Source organism: Xyrauchen texanus, chromosome 40 (genome assembly GCF_025860055.1).
Source record: "Xyrauchen texanus isolate HMW12.3.18 chromosome 40, RBS_HiC_50CHRs, whole genome shotgun sequence".
NCBI classification, from domain to species: Eukaryota; Metazoa; Chordata; class Actinopteri; order Cypriniformes; family Catostomidae; genus Xyrauchen; species Xyrauchen texanus.
In genome coordinates, this window is record NC_068315.1 from 27,842,234 (window position 1) to 27,857,325 (window position 15,092).

The 15,092-nt window shown below is 42.4% G+C and overlaps 1 protein-coding gene across 2 annotated transcripts in view; it reads left to right on the forward strand.

Annotated features, from left to right (window-relative positions):
- Nucleotides 1-748: 748 nt before the first annotated feature.
- Nucleotides 749-15,092, forward strand: part of LOC127633305 (1-phosphatidylinositol 4,5-bisphosphate phosphodiesterase epsilon-1-like) — a 160,336-nt gene continuing 145,992 nt past the window's right edge. For both annotated transcript variants that reach the window (XM_052112320.1, XM_052112321.1), the window contains exon 1: nucleotides 749-838. The gene's annotated coding sequence lies outside the window, so the exon portion shown is untranslated. The remainder of the gene's footprint in view (nucleotides 839-15,092) is intronic.

A 15,092-nucleotide genomic window follows, 5' to 3' on the forward strand; every position in this document is an offset into this window, starting at 1 on the left:
ACAAAACAAAACTAAAAACAAACCAAAGCAAAGCTAAACAAAACAAAAAGCAAAACCAAACATGCAAAACAAAACAAAGCAGAGCAAAACAAAACAAAGCAAAACAAAGCAAAACTAAAAACAAAACAAAGCAAAGCTAAACAAAACAAAAAGCAAAACATGCAAAACAAAACAAAGCAGAGCAAAACAAAACAAAGCAAAACTAAAAACAAAACAAAGCAAAGCTAAACAAAACAAAAAGCAAAACCAAACATGCAAAGCAAAAACAAAACAAAGCAGAGCAAAACAAAACAAAGCAAAACTAAAAACAAAGCAAAGCTAAACAAAACATGCAAAGCAAAAACAAAACAAAGCAAAACAAAACATGGTAATATGGTGTTAACCCCATGGCACATTTATTATTTGTAGTATTTTTTTTTACAATTTTATATTTACACGATGAATTAATATATTATATTAATACAATTTATACATTAAACATAATGAATGATTATCATAACATATACAGTGGTATTTATGTCAAGGAATCATATCCAACATTATGGTTTTTATGAATAAAAATATGAATTTAGACATTTTGAACGTGGTTCTGACGGTAATGAGCAGTGAGAGTGTGTTGAGCGTTGCAGTGTGAGTTGAAAGTGGGTTTAACAGACATTCCGATGCCGTGACACCTCACCGCAGATCACGAGCGCTGACTTTCCCGCGTCCACCACCTTCAGTCAGTGCAACAGTCGTGTTTCAGTACTGTTGACGCAAGTCTCATTTTCCGAAACCACGATGAAGTTTCTCGATGTTTTTGAGTGTGGACGGTTTTCGGATTTGACTGTGTGCAGCGGTAAGTTGTTTCTTCAGTCGTTAGCACGTGTTTGTTTATTGTTGCCTCGTTTGTTACAGAGTTCATGCATTTAGTAAATATTCTGCCTTGTGGTTGGGTTTATATGTCACTTTGTTATTTGTATATTCATATTACAACAGTCTGAACTACATGAGGAAAAAGACAGTATGCCACTGCACTGACTGGTGTGTATTCATTTTATTCAGTTGGTTTATTTACAGTATGTTTATACCACGATTTACTATTTACTTAAGTATGTACTTTAAAGAATTCCAGCGTACTGACCTGGTATGCAAAATAAACAATCGATATTATGTCCAAAACACCACAATACTACCATTCAATTATTTTGTTTGTGAGATGTATGTTTTTAGTGTCAATCAACAGGCAGGTGTTAAAGATTTAACTAGGACATAGCGGGTGTCATGATAAAAGTCATCATGCAATGATGTTTATAAACACTGTGTGTGACATCATAACGATGATCCGTTTTAAAACGTTACTCTAATAATTAAAGAGATTTTTTGGTATGTTTACCCGACTGCACAGATGTGCTCCCCCTCCCCTTTCTGCCTCATAGATTCCCCTTTCTTCTACGGGCTCCCCCAAGTCTGGTGTGTGAAATCAGCAGCTAATGGAAATCTTATGTTGCTCTTGTAAGTCTCCGTGCAGTGACTGCGCTGACTATCATCTGTACCCTGTAACCTGATCATGCACGAGTGGTCATGGGCTCTCTATGCTCCCTGTTCAAACTCTACATTCTGTTTCAATCCACTTTCATTTACCAGCCTGGAAAATCTGAATAGATGGAAAACTTGTCAGCTTTAGCTCACATGCCACAGCTTTTTTTAATGAGAACTTGATGGGAAAAGACTCCTAGGCGATCAGATTGGCTCATTTGCTTCGCTTACAACGAGCTAATTGTGTGACATAAATTCTCAGTATTTTAATGGTTGGTAACAGTAGATCGGCATGAAAAACAGTAATTTATTAGTTTCTGTCAGTGTGAGTAATTGGAGCAGAATTGCTGCTTTTCCGAGTACACCTTGTTGTGTTGTGAAATTTATTCTGGGTTGACACACCTCAGTTCTATGTAACATAACAAGATAGTTTGGGACAAAAACACGACACACCCAAAAAACTGAATTATCATTAATCATAGATTTATGATTGAAATGCAGACTTGAAGTCACCTCCTGCCTCGTTCCAACTGTATAGAAATGCCTAAAGTGATTTCTTTGATTTTTACAGATTATTCTCTTGAACTTAAAATAAAAATAAATAAAATAAAACAAATTATATTTTTAGAGTTCACCCCAAATGATCATTTATTCACCATCATATACAAAATTCATACAACTTTTTTCTGTGGAACACAAATGGTCATGTTAGGCACGTTATGCTCTGTGGCAGCCCATCAGAAGAGGCAAGGGAGGCTGACCGTGCGTTCACACCAGAGGTGGCGAGAGCGTCAAATCTACCGGAAGTCATTCATTTTCAATGACAGCCAGCGTCTCTAGGCGGCGAGTCTTGGGTGGTGTGGGCGTCAGATGAAAGTTCAAGTGCAGTCAACATTATGGTAATGAGCTGTGATGCGGTTCGGCGGCAACCTATTGGAATATAGAAGTGCTCCGCTCTAGCGAAGTCTAGAGAACACAACAGTGTAAACTTTGTTTAAAACATTAGTTCCGAAGATAAAATGGAGGAGAAACTAATTATTGCCGTGGCGGGTTTCCCAGTAATATATGATCTGTCCCTGTTTGCTTACAGGGATATAAAACCTCCAAGACCACAGTTATTATTACAAATGTATTTTATTTTGATATCAAACAACTATAATTTTAATTACTTTCTGCCATCAATCGATTTCTTATTTTCAGAATTTAAAGAGTTCATGAGGATATACGCTACTTGTGATAGGTCGGCAAAAAGTAAATGGTCGACATGTCTGGATGTTTAAATTGTGGCCCCTTTAAATATAGTTCACAAAACAAAACAAACGTTGCCGCCTATTTCAACTACGTCAGAGCGTCCACGAGCGTTCTCGAGCGTTAAAGGCCAGAGCGAATTTTGACGCTCTTGCCACTTCTGGTGTGAATGTACGGTGAGCCTCATCGATAATTTATTTAAAATGAACGTAACAACAAAAGTGATCAAATTAACAGTTGTTTTAATTCAATTTACCAACTAACGTACAAGTCTCAGTTGCCTCCGTGTATCCACACATCTTATCACGTGGCTCGTAGTGCATGACACCGTGGAGACTCACAGCATGTGGAGGCTCATGCTACTCCCTGCGATCCACGCACCCCACTGAGAGTGAGAACCACTAATCGTGACCACGAGGGGGTTACCCCATGTGACTCTACCCTGCCTATCAACAGGGCCAATTTGGTTGCTTAGGAGACCTGGCTGGAGTCACTCAGCATGCCCTGGATTCAAATTTGTGACTCCAGGGGTGGTAGTCAGCCTCAATACTTGCTGAGCTACCCAGGCCTCTTCAAATGGGTTTTACTCACATGCATCCTTTAAATTTGGCCAGACCAAGAATACATCTGGGTAATTTTATGCATTCTCTGTATATTCTTGAGTACTGAAATTGAACTTCAGCAGTGGCTGATGATGTTAAATAAGTCCCCAATACCATAAGAACAATCAGCTTTCAGTATCACGTTAATGCATCATCAAGCTTGCTTGTAGTTAACATGACAGGTGTAGAGAAACTTTTAAACTTTGCCAAAATATCGATTAAATAAAAGGAAGATCTAAAAACAAGTGAAAGACTGAACCTATCGATCATAAATACATTTCACTCAATTATGCAGTGGAGAATGGAGTTCCACTACAGCTACTGTATTTGGTGAGTAGATGTTACTGTACATAGAATGGGGATTCTACTGGGGGTGGTTGGAAATGAGATGGCTGGTGGAGTTCAGGGCGCCCATTTGTCTGTGTGGTGCTGCCTCCATGCCGCAAGATGCCACTCCGGATGACTGCCCATGTTGCCTATGCCTAAATCCACCCTGCTACTATCTTTAATTGGTTTCAATATGGATTTACATATTTGCCTCCCATAAAATTCCCTCACGGACTACCACTGATAATGTTGGGGATTTACAGCCTCAGTCCCCATTCACTTTATGGAAACATGAGCAAATCCAACATTCTTGAAAATGTCTCCTTGTGTTCCATGGAAGAAAGATATTTTATGATCATCTTTTACTGTGGCATCCAGTCACAGATAAATAACAGTTGACCTAGTTTTTGCTTTTTATGATTTTATGATCAGATGTTAGCCTAGATTGTCATAATCTTAATTGCACTTGCATATATGTAGTCTTTGATGCCATTGTTTACCCATCACACATAGACTTTGTTTTCTTAAGATGAACTGTTCCAGAACTGAATGAAGCTTTGCTTCAGTAGCCGCATGTTGCACGGGAAAAGACTAATGCGAGTACAGATAATTGGTCTGTGCTGGCTTCAGAAAAGAAGGGTAGAAGGAGGGGGTGCGGTGTGGAGGTGGGAATTCCCGTAATTTCCAAACGTTACAATGGCCTCATGCCTCGAAAGACACTCATCCCCACCCACCGCTCTGGAGGACGACGCCTCTTTGCAACTTCACTTCATAGTTTAGATAAATGAAAGGTGTCTTTGACAAGTTCAGTTTTTTGGACACTAATGGCTGTAAGCCCACTGCAGGCAGGTCGATATTATCAGAACTTTGGATGTTTGCACATAAGTTTGAGTCAGTAGGGACTGCTGGAAATGACCTTGACCAGTTGGAGACTATCTCTCATAATGTACCATATACAAATAAAAGCTTAAAACTTCCTTACAGCCTTACAAATGTTTTCAAAAATTTCCAATAGCAAAGTATAATTTTTAGAGGTGTCGAAGTTATTCAAATTGACATACCTTTTTGATTTTGTTTAGTAGGGCTGGGTATTGATACAGATTTCCTGATTCAATTCGGATTCATAAGCTCTCAATTTGATTCCGACTTCAATGCAATTTAATATCGATTCATATGGGTGTAGTTCAGTTATAACGTCCCTTTTGCTTACATATAAAATAAATCATCGCCCTTCTAATGCTGTTAATTATACAGGAGACCTTTTAACGTAGTCCATTAGGAAAATATAAATTTTACTAATTATATTTTATTACTTTTTCATAATTGTGGTCACGTTTTGGCTTTTTAAAAATGAACAAATAAATGTAAATAGTAAATTCAATTAATAAAAAATATATTATGTTTCATATATTATTTTTGTTACATATTTATTGTTAAATTTCATAATTTGTACTATTTACAAGTTTTTACATTGATTTGTTGAACACATGCTAAAAACCAGTACAGTCTCTTTAACCAAAAAAAGAATTTTTGCAAAGACCACCTTTAAATGATCGCATGTTAACATGAGAGGTATATGTCATTATAAAGCCTCTGACAGGTAAAAAAACACAGCCCATCAAAATGATGAATAAAGATTTTTTCTAGCACAACCTCCTGCAACAATGCAAGAGTGAAGCACTGGGTCAGCTGCAGAGCAGCGCCCTGGAACTATGAAAAATGGAAGCAAAGTGCTCACTAGCTCCCGGTTCGACAGCGCATTAAATCAAGATTTGTAATTATTAATTTGATTACTTGATTCGTAGTGCTTCATGAGATTGTAGTTTATGCCCTCATGAAAGACATTAAGTACAGTGCAGGGCTGGTCATTAGTATGCAGCAAGTGAATGACCATCATGGTCAGCCAGGAGGGGAACACTCAGAATATATAGCTATGGTCATATAGTATGGATTAACCCCTTCATGAACCCAGTTGGAAAGGAAGCTTATTTATAATGAAGTGCCTGGAACTTTGTGAGCACAACGGTCTGAATGAAGGCAGTTGTGTAAAGTGACAGGGAGTCCGCACTTAATAAGAGCGGCATAAGTATATATTTGGCCAGTAAGATAGCAAGTGCTCTAGACAGAGAGGACTTATTTTGAGAGAGACGTTATGTCTAGGTTGAAAAACCTTGCGAATGTGTTTTGAGAAGACCATCCTGCTGCAAAATATATGCTTTGTAAGGACACACTGTTCGCCCATGCCCATGAAGAGGCCATGCCTCCAGTTGAGTGTATTTTAATACCAATTGGTTAATTCGCACCCTGCGACTCGTAAGCCAGGGTGACCGTATCAATGATCCAGTGAGAATATATTTGCTTGGAGACAGACATTCCTTTCGTGAGGCCTCCATAGCACACAAAGTGTTGGTCAGACAGTCTGAACTAGCATGTACGCTCATGTGTGTAGCGCAAATCACCAACCCATATTTCTGAGGCCAAGGCCAGCAGTGATGCGGTCTTAAGAGAAAGCACACTCAATTCAAGGTCTTTGCCATGTGAAAAGCACAGATTAGTGAACACATTCAAATTCAGTGCGTAAAGGCATCTTGTGGATGGTGCTCTAGCCTGTAATATTGTCTTCAATTCTGGCTTGTCCGCTGTGCCCCGTTTAAAGGCCACATATGTAGGCTTTGCAGCTCTGACTGGGGATGCCAAACCCTGCCTTGGTTTTGAGAGAGAAGATCTCTCTTCAGCTGTATTTCCCATGGAGGCCCGTCCAGTATTTCTACCATCTCCAGAAACAAGGGGTTATGAAAGGACTGATTAGAATATTATCAGCGCAATTAACAAATCTGTTTCCGTGTCCACTCGGACTTCGCTGATGACAGAACGAATGAGGTGCACCGGGGGAAACACATACTTGTGTTTTGCCGGCCATACGTGAGCTAGCGTGTCATGGTGACCGGTAGGCCACTGTTGTGCGAACGAATCAGAATGTGGTTATTCACAATATTGGAATGAAAAGCTCTCAAAGCTAGAAAGACATCCAATATCTCTAGGTGGTTGACATGTCACAGCTGTGTTAGATGCATTTGTGGTCAGCAATTTCCTAACGAAAACTTGACCCAGAATAACACCCTGTTCGTAGAATGCTGGCACTGTCCATGGTGCTAGAGCAGCCAGACAGTGGCGAGTCACCGTGATGCACATGTAAATGAAATGACTTCAGTGGTAATGTTTTTTTCAGTTTGAATTGAAACAAACACGAAGAATGGTCGCACTCGTTCATGAGGTGTGCTTGCATTAACTCCTAAAAAGGAGATTTACTGTCTGAGGAAAAGTGTGCTTTTGCCCAGTTGACATTAGACCAGATTTTACATATGGCAAAGCAGCAAGTCTGTGTTCACTCAGTAGTGCCTCTGATTTGCTAGTAATAACCAATCGCTGAGGTCATTCAAAACATGCACACCATTCATTTTCATCGGGGTGAGTGCTGCATCGTCAACGAATACCGTCCCGTCGCACTCACACCGATCATCATGAAGTGCTTCGAGAGGCTCGTCATGAGGCACATTAATACCCAGCTGCCCCCCTCACTAGACCCAGTTCGCATATCGTCCAAACCATTCAACAGACGATGCCATTGCCACCACCCTCCATCTGGCCCTCACCCACCTAGATAAAAAGGACACATACGTTGGAATGCTGTTCATAAACTTCAGCTCAGCATTCAACACTATAATTCCTCAGCACCTGATTGGAAAGCTGAACCTGCTGGGCATGGACACCTCCCTCTGCAACTGGATCCTGGACTTCCTGACTGGGAGACCTCAGTCATTCCGGATCGGGAATAGCATCTCCACCACCACCACACTGAGCACTGGGGCCCCCCAGGTCTATGTGCTCAGTCCACTGCTGTTCACTCTGCTGACTCACGACTGTGCAGCAAAGTACAGCTCGAACCACATCATTAAGTTCGCCGATGACACGACCATGGTGGGTCTCATCAGCAAGAACGATGAGTCAGCATACAGAGCGGAGGTGCAGCGGCTAACAGACTGGTGTAGATTCAACAACCTGTCTCTGAATGTGGACAAAACAAAATAGATGGTCGTTGACTTTAGGAGAGCACAGAGTGACCGCTCTCCGCTGAACATGTGGAGATCGTCCAGATCACCAAATTCCTTGGTGTTCACCTAGCGGAGAACCTCACCTGGTCCCTCAACACCAGCTCTATTACCAAGAAAGCTCAGCAGCCTCTCTACTTTCTTCGAAGGCTGAGGAAAGCACATCTCCCACCCACCATCCTCACTACATTCTATAGAGGGACTATTGAGAGCATCCTGAGCAGCTGCATCACTGCCTGTTTCGGACCGCAAAGCCCTGCAGAGGATAGTGAGGACAGCTGAGGAGATTATAGGGGTCTCTCTTCCCTCCATCAGACATAAAAAAAAACACTTATTAAAAATGTGTGATTGTCTCGTGCGTGCACTGTACTGTTTTTGCTCTTTTATATGTTCATATATAATGCGCCGCTCACCATTGGGAAGCAGTTGTTTATAATGTGCAAACATGTGATTAATGTGAGACACAGAAAACAACATTTTGAACAGCATTTTGAACAACAATATTCCTTTCCCAACCAATAGCAATGGGAAAGAGGGGAACAGTATTGTATGTCAGGAGCACTTTTGCTGCGTGGCGGAGTTTTTCCCATTGGTGCAGTGCTTGCGCTGAGGTGGCTGCCTTCGTTTGGGCCATGGCTTGCGTGGCTTTACCAGCGGCTCGTCGGCGACATTTGGTGGTTCTGAGGCAGCTGGTGTGGGTTTTTTAGCCGGGCTGGCTCGAGACAGAGTGGGAGCGAGCCGGTTGTGATGAAGTACTGCTCTGTTTTGGCATAAAATGTCTCATAGCCTATGATTGTTGCCGAGTCGTGATGTAGTGCTCAGCAAATCGATCCACAGAGCCTCCGAAAAGGTCGGCTGGAGACACCGGAGCATCAAATAGAGCGTCTTTTTCCACGTCATGCATTTCCATGAGGGTCAGCCAGATGTGACGATCCAAAAACACCAGAATGTCTCAGAAATGCCCCTAAGAATAGTCTTAAGTGTCTTTTGACTTAAGTGTCAAAAAATTCTTAGCAAAGCGTAGGACTTTTGTAAGAGTGTAAGCTTTTTATAAAGATGCTAAAAGCAACTTTCAGCAAAGTCTAAGAATGATTCTTAGGTGCTGACTGAGGGGACACTTAATTCTTGTAAAATAAGGACTACAGTGATGTTGCCCTAAAATGGCCACCTTCAACCACTGAATCAGCCAGTAGTAAGCCTGCAAGGTTAATATGTCCCAGCTGGTATGACATTATTAAATCAGTCATGATTAAATACAATTAAAACACATTATATAAGAATGGCAGTGTCTCATTTGGAATGTTGCATCCTCCGGAAATCGTATTTGTTGGCCGCATACGTCATCGTCTCATTTCTGAAAAGCGAGTAGGACACTTTGAATGTGACCTTCGTATTCAACCTTCTTTCACAGGAATTTGGAGGATGCATGAGAAGTATCCTTCGTTAGCACTCACAGCCAAAGATTCTAAATACAAATAAATCTGCGCAATTGCACGGCCAGCTCAGAAAGGTATGTAAGCGCAGCTTAGTTCTAGCGGGAAGACTAGCAGCTGTACATCATCACACCATTAGCGGGGTAACTCCCAGCCAATCAAATAAAAAAAAATTATGCCAATTTGCCCGTAAATATGATGTTCAAATGCAAGGAATGTTAATTCCTAAGTTGAAGTACCTCAGTAGATGGGTGCTATGTCTAATATATAATTAAAATAAAGTATTAGACTAAAAGTACTCCTGTAAAATCTATTTTCTTTTCTCTTTACATCACTATAACTCTCCTAAAATTTACATCATACATTCACTTCTAAAGGGACTTTGTTCCATTCTCACTCAAAGCGCTTCCGTTTGTCCTACGAATGCAGTCTCGTTTAAATGAGGACGCGAAGGCTGCAGGATACAGAGTCCTACCAAGCTACCAAAATGAGACACTTTGATAATGTTTTGATAATAGGTTATTTTCTGTTGATGAATTCTTTGATTAATCAAATGAGACAGCCACATTTAATTTCCTGTATTTTAAAACATTATTCCACATTTTGCCGGATGTTGCCCTCAAACAATGTGCAAATTGTAGGCTACTAAAAATCTAAATGCAAAATCTTGCAATATAACGTCATGTTTTCTGTTGTAACCTCCGTTCCCCAATGGAAGGAACGAGACGTTGTGTCGATTGTAGTGACACAAGGGGTCCCACTTCCTAACGCCATGCACTACCTTTGTTACGTGACTGCCGAGCTAGGTGCAAGCAGGCTGCTGTGTGCTAGAAGTAGCTGCGTCGGCTGCACGTAACCCTCCCCAATGCCCCCAATGAAAGGTGTCATATACTGCTCTTAGGTTCCCAGCACCCGTATGGGAACAGGCGACATGACTTGTATGGGGGCCAGCTGGCCAGCCGTGCCTTTTATCTCTCATATAGTTAATATTAATGCTATAGATGCGTTGGGGAAGGCATCCTTTTCCGTTCCTATTCTTTCAGGGGGAAAAGGCCCTGCGGAGACCACAACCTGCCCAGACTGGGGGAGGTAACTTGTGGCTAATGCACACAGGGGTTGTCAAGCCACCCGACAAGGGAGGAGTTGCTACAGACACGGTGACCGGGGGCAGCGAGGACTGCCCTAGGGAAATGCGGGTCCTGCCAGCAGGGGGGCCGTATTGCGGAAAATACATCACAGGGAGTTGCCTGAACTGGGAACTATGCCTGTGGAGCCCAAGCCCAACACAGAGCACTCGACTCTTAGTCGGTCTGGTGACGTAGACCGGCCGTGGTCATAGGATGAGGTGAGCATCTGCAGGGAACGAACTCCAGGCAAGTGTCGCTGACAGAGAATGCTTGCAGGTCCCCAACCCTCTTGATGGAAGCTGACCAAACTGTGCATTTCTGCCGGTCTTCAGATCTGGAAGAGCACCAACAAATCCTGTCCAGGGGCCAGACATGGAGGTTCCAGACATGGAGGTGCCAGAGGGTGCCCCATCCCTGAGAAAGGATGTCCTTCCTCAGGGTAATTTGCCAGTGAGGTGCTGTCGCGTGGAGTGTGAGATCCGGGAACCAGATCTGGTGGGCCAGTAAGGAGCCACTAAGGTGACCTGTTCCTCGTCCTCCCTGACCTTGCGCAGCCCCCAGGGCCAGCTGTGTGCTAGCGCGTCTGTACCGAGAGGGGCCTCTGTTAGTGAGTACCCGAGTAGTGGGAGTTGTCTTGGGAGGCAAAGTGATCTATCTTTGCCCTGCCGAAGTGGCCCCAAATCAGCTGGACCACCTGGGGGTGGAGCGCTGGTATTGAGACTGAGTCTAACTCCAAGCCAGGAAAAGATATGCTCTGGACCGGAGAGAGCTTGCTTTTCCCCCAGTTGACCTGAAGCCCCAAACGGCGGAGGTGCGCGAGCACCTGGTCCCTGTGGGCGCATAGTAACTCTCGAGAGTGTGCTAGGATGAGCCAGTCGTCGAGGTAATCGAGTATGCGGATGCCCACTTCACGTAGCGGGGCAAGGGCTGCCTCTGCAACCTTGGTGAAGACGCGAGGGGACAGGGACGGGGAGGACCTTGTACTGATACGCCTGGCTGTCGGACGCGAGCTGTAGAGACGTGAAGTATGCGTCCTTCAGTTCTACCGCTGCGAACCAATGCAGGTTATAATTTGTTTCTGCGTGAACATTCTGAACGGGAGTTTGTGTAAAGTCCGTTTGAGAACTTACAGGTCAAAGATTTCCGCCACGCATGCAGTGGAGCGAATACCGATGAGACGGGAGCCCGGCGAACTGAATCGCATCACCTTGCCAATGGTCCTGGCCAGCCAACGTGACTGGTTGGATAGCGACGTCAAAGCTCCATGTGAGGGTCACTAACGCTTGGGTGCTGAGAAAGACTGCCGGAGCTGGACAGTCGCAGGTCCGGAGGCGAGATGACTGCGTCGGGAGCCGGGACTGTAAGACTTTGGTGCCGGGGTGCCGTGAGAATGGCGCACGCTGGATAGATGACCCAGGAAGTGAGGAAATCGCTCTTTTATTAACAATTTGAGTAGCGAAGCCCGAAGGGGGGTGGCAACAAAGAATATGGAAAACAAGGGTTTTTAAGATTGAAAACAAGAGTGGTCTTGGTGCCAACTCTAGAGCGAACATCTGACTGCCTGGGTCTTCCGTCTCAGGTGCGCCTAGGAGCTTCACGTGTCCTAGAGGGGGTCCTGAAGACGGGGGGCGTACACTGCCTGTGGGGCGCTCGCTGCTGGGGCTGAGCTTTCTTTCTCTCGTGAGAAAAGAAATCCACGACCGCAATGTTGCCATGGCTATGTTCTCGCACTAAGAACATGAACCATTCATAAAACGCATTCTGCGTCTTTTTGCATCTCAGAAGTGGAGAGAAAGGGCATCTTGAAATAGACGTGTCCTGAAAAGGACGTTCAACACCTGCTGTGTATTGCTCTTTTATGAGGGGAAACTCAAACTCTTTTAGAGGAAAGAAACTCTTTTTAGGAGGAGAAACACTCTTTCAGGCAATGAAAACGCTGTTGAAGCGCCCAGGGGCGTGGACTGCACAGTGTGCAGAGAGGAGAAAGCCGCTTGAATGCACCATAGATCCAACAGCAGTGCTTATTGCCGGTAGAGGTGAGTGGAACAGTGGTGAACTCAGCTTTGCTGTTGCACAACCGCTTGGCTCTGAAGAAAAAATCAGTCTGACATTCGCTCGCCCACTCTCCTTTTATACCTGTATGTCCGGGGGCAGGGCATGCAAATTTTGTTTGCCAACTTGACATTGCCCTTTTCTCAAGTTCAGACAACAATCGACACATCAAGTGAGTGACGGAAGGGGAAATATAAATAAAATAAATATAAATTACAATTTAAATCATAAAATGAAATGATAATAATCCAAACTGTTATAATCCCATTAGTTATATTTAAGATTTCAGTGAAACACGGTTCATCCATCCATCCATCCATCCATCCATCTTCAACCGCTTATCCGAAGTCGGGTCGCGGGGGCAGCTGCTCCAGCAGGGGGCCCCAAACTTCCCTATCCCGAGCCACATTAACCAGCTCTGACTGGGGGACCCCGAGGCGTTCCCAGGCCAGTGTGGAGATGTAATCTCTCCACCTAATCCTGTGTCTTCCCCGAGGCCTCCTCCCAGCTGGACGTGCCTGAAACACCTCCCTAGGGAGGCGGCCAGGGGCCACCTTACCAGATGCCCAAACCACCTCAACTGACTCCTTTCGACGCAGAGGAGCAGCGGCTCTACTCCGAGCTCCTCATGGATGACTGAGCTCCTCACCCTATCTCTAAGGGAGAAGCCAGCCACCCTTCTGAGGAAGCCCATTTCGGCCGCTTGTACTCGGTTCAATTTAATAATAATTTTGACATTCAACAGATCGACAATATTTTATTGTGGCACACCGTATGTTTACTTCACTCCATTAATATTTGTATTTTTTATTAATTTAATTTTACATTTTTGGCCTATTTAAATTAATAATGACTTGCTTGCTGTTTTGGACCAGTTGTTTTGCGAACTGGGAATGTAAACTTACATGACATTGAGTTTGTAATATTGACAAATAAGAATAAATCAGTAAAATGTAAGTTATGAGCTGGGGTTAAACATATCTCAAGCACATTGAAAAGCAGAAGGAATCTGTTAAAGCACCTGACAACCCACACAAAACTATGAGTTTATCAAACATTTTATATAGTACTTGGGTTGGGCTCTTTTGCAGCTCTATACAATTTTTCAAGTGACTTTTTCCTGTCGAAATACGTTTTCACTACTGTAAAGTGGCTACACAGATGGAGTTTTGTCATGCAAGTGCAAAGATCTTCAACTAATCATAATTTAATTCATTGTTGATTTTTTTTTCCCCTCTTTTTTAAAAAAAAAATAATTTTAGTGATATTTAGATTTGATTAATTATTTGTTGCAGCCCTCTGAAAGCTTAGACATGTAAACCATCACATTTTTCAAATGCTTTTATTTACAACATTGAGTTTCAGTGTGTATTCAGTAAATGAATAAATGTGCTGCAATAGCTACTAGTTGTGTGTAGAACTTTGCTGAACTGCTTGCGTTTTTAGCAACATGTACCTGATCCAATTGTCTAGAAGAAGAACACAGACAATATATTGAAATTTACATTAAATTTAATTTAAGTTTATAATCAATTTAAAATGTTAGTTTTTTTTCAATAAATATTGATATTGCTTTATTGACCAGCCCTACTCTGTACTTAATGTCTTTCATGAGGGCATAAACTACAATCCCACGAAGCATTACAAATCATGTAATTGAACTAATTATTACAAATATTGATTTAAAGTTACTTATTATAGTAAGCAATAAGTATAGAAACAAGATATTTTTATTTTATTGCAAAATCTTCAGATATTTGCAAATGTATTTAGTTTAGAGTGTAGAGATCTCTATTGCAGAATTTAAAGTGTATCATGGAAGTGGCCGGTCGCTGCAAAGCTTTTTTTGGTGCAGTTTGTTAACGGTTAGGGAACTGGTAATGAGGTTCGGTAGCTGCTAGCTAACTATCCGGCCAGTATGATATTGTTGTGCACCAAACAAGACATCACTGACAGTGCAAAACTGCTATCGATTGAACACCACAAGAACAACAACGCCAACATCAACACCATTGGTGTTTTTTTTATGTACTATTTAGTTTACGTTTTTTCATGATCTGAAGCGCTATTTCGTCCGCTTGTTGACAGGCAAGAAAGTGTTTCTTCTTCAAGTGATGTTTACTGGCAGTTGACAATCCAGCATTACCACCACATATTGAGTTATGGTGCATTACCGCCACATACTGAGCTGGACTGTGGAGCGTCACAAGAATGTATTTCTGTGGAGTCAAACGTCAGCTGAAGTTTCATCAAAAAGAGGCCACACACTTAAACCACTTATGTAGGTATAAATCCTAAACTTAGTGTACTTTAAAGGTAGCTTATCATCTGGTGTTTACTTGTAAACAAACAGGTTATTTTCACATTCATTCTTGAGGTCTAACAAACATGTGGAATCCATCTCCCCCATTAATGGTAAGAAATGTGCATTGTGATGAATATCGATACTGAACGATATAAAAAAAAATATTTGGATAATATTTTTGGCCATCTCGCCCAGCCCTAGGACATAGTCTTGTACCTTTTGGGTTTTTGTGTGGTTTTAAAATACTCTTGTGTTGGAAATCCAGTCATGGGGGTCTTGCAAAGGCTTTTGTGCTCATTTTTAGCATTGCTTATTTTCTTTTTCAGCCTGATATTTTGATTGGAGGAAAATATTTTGTCTATGTAATATTA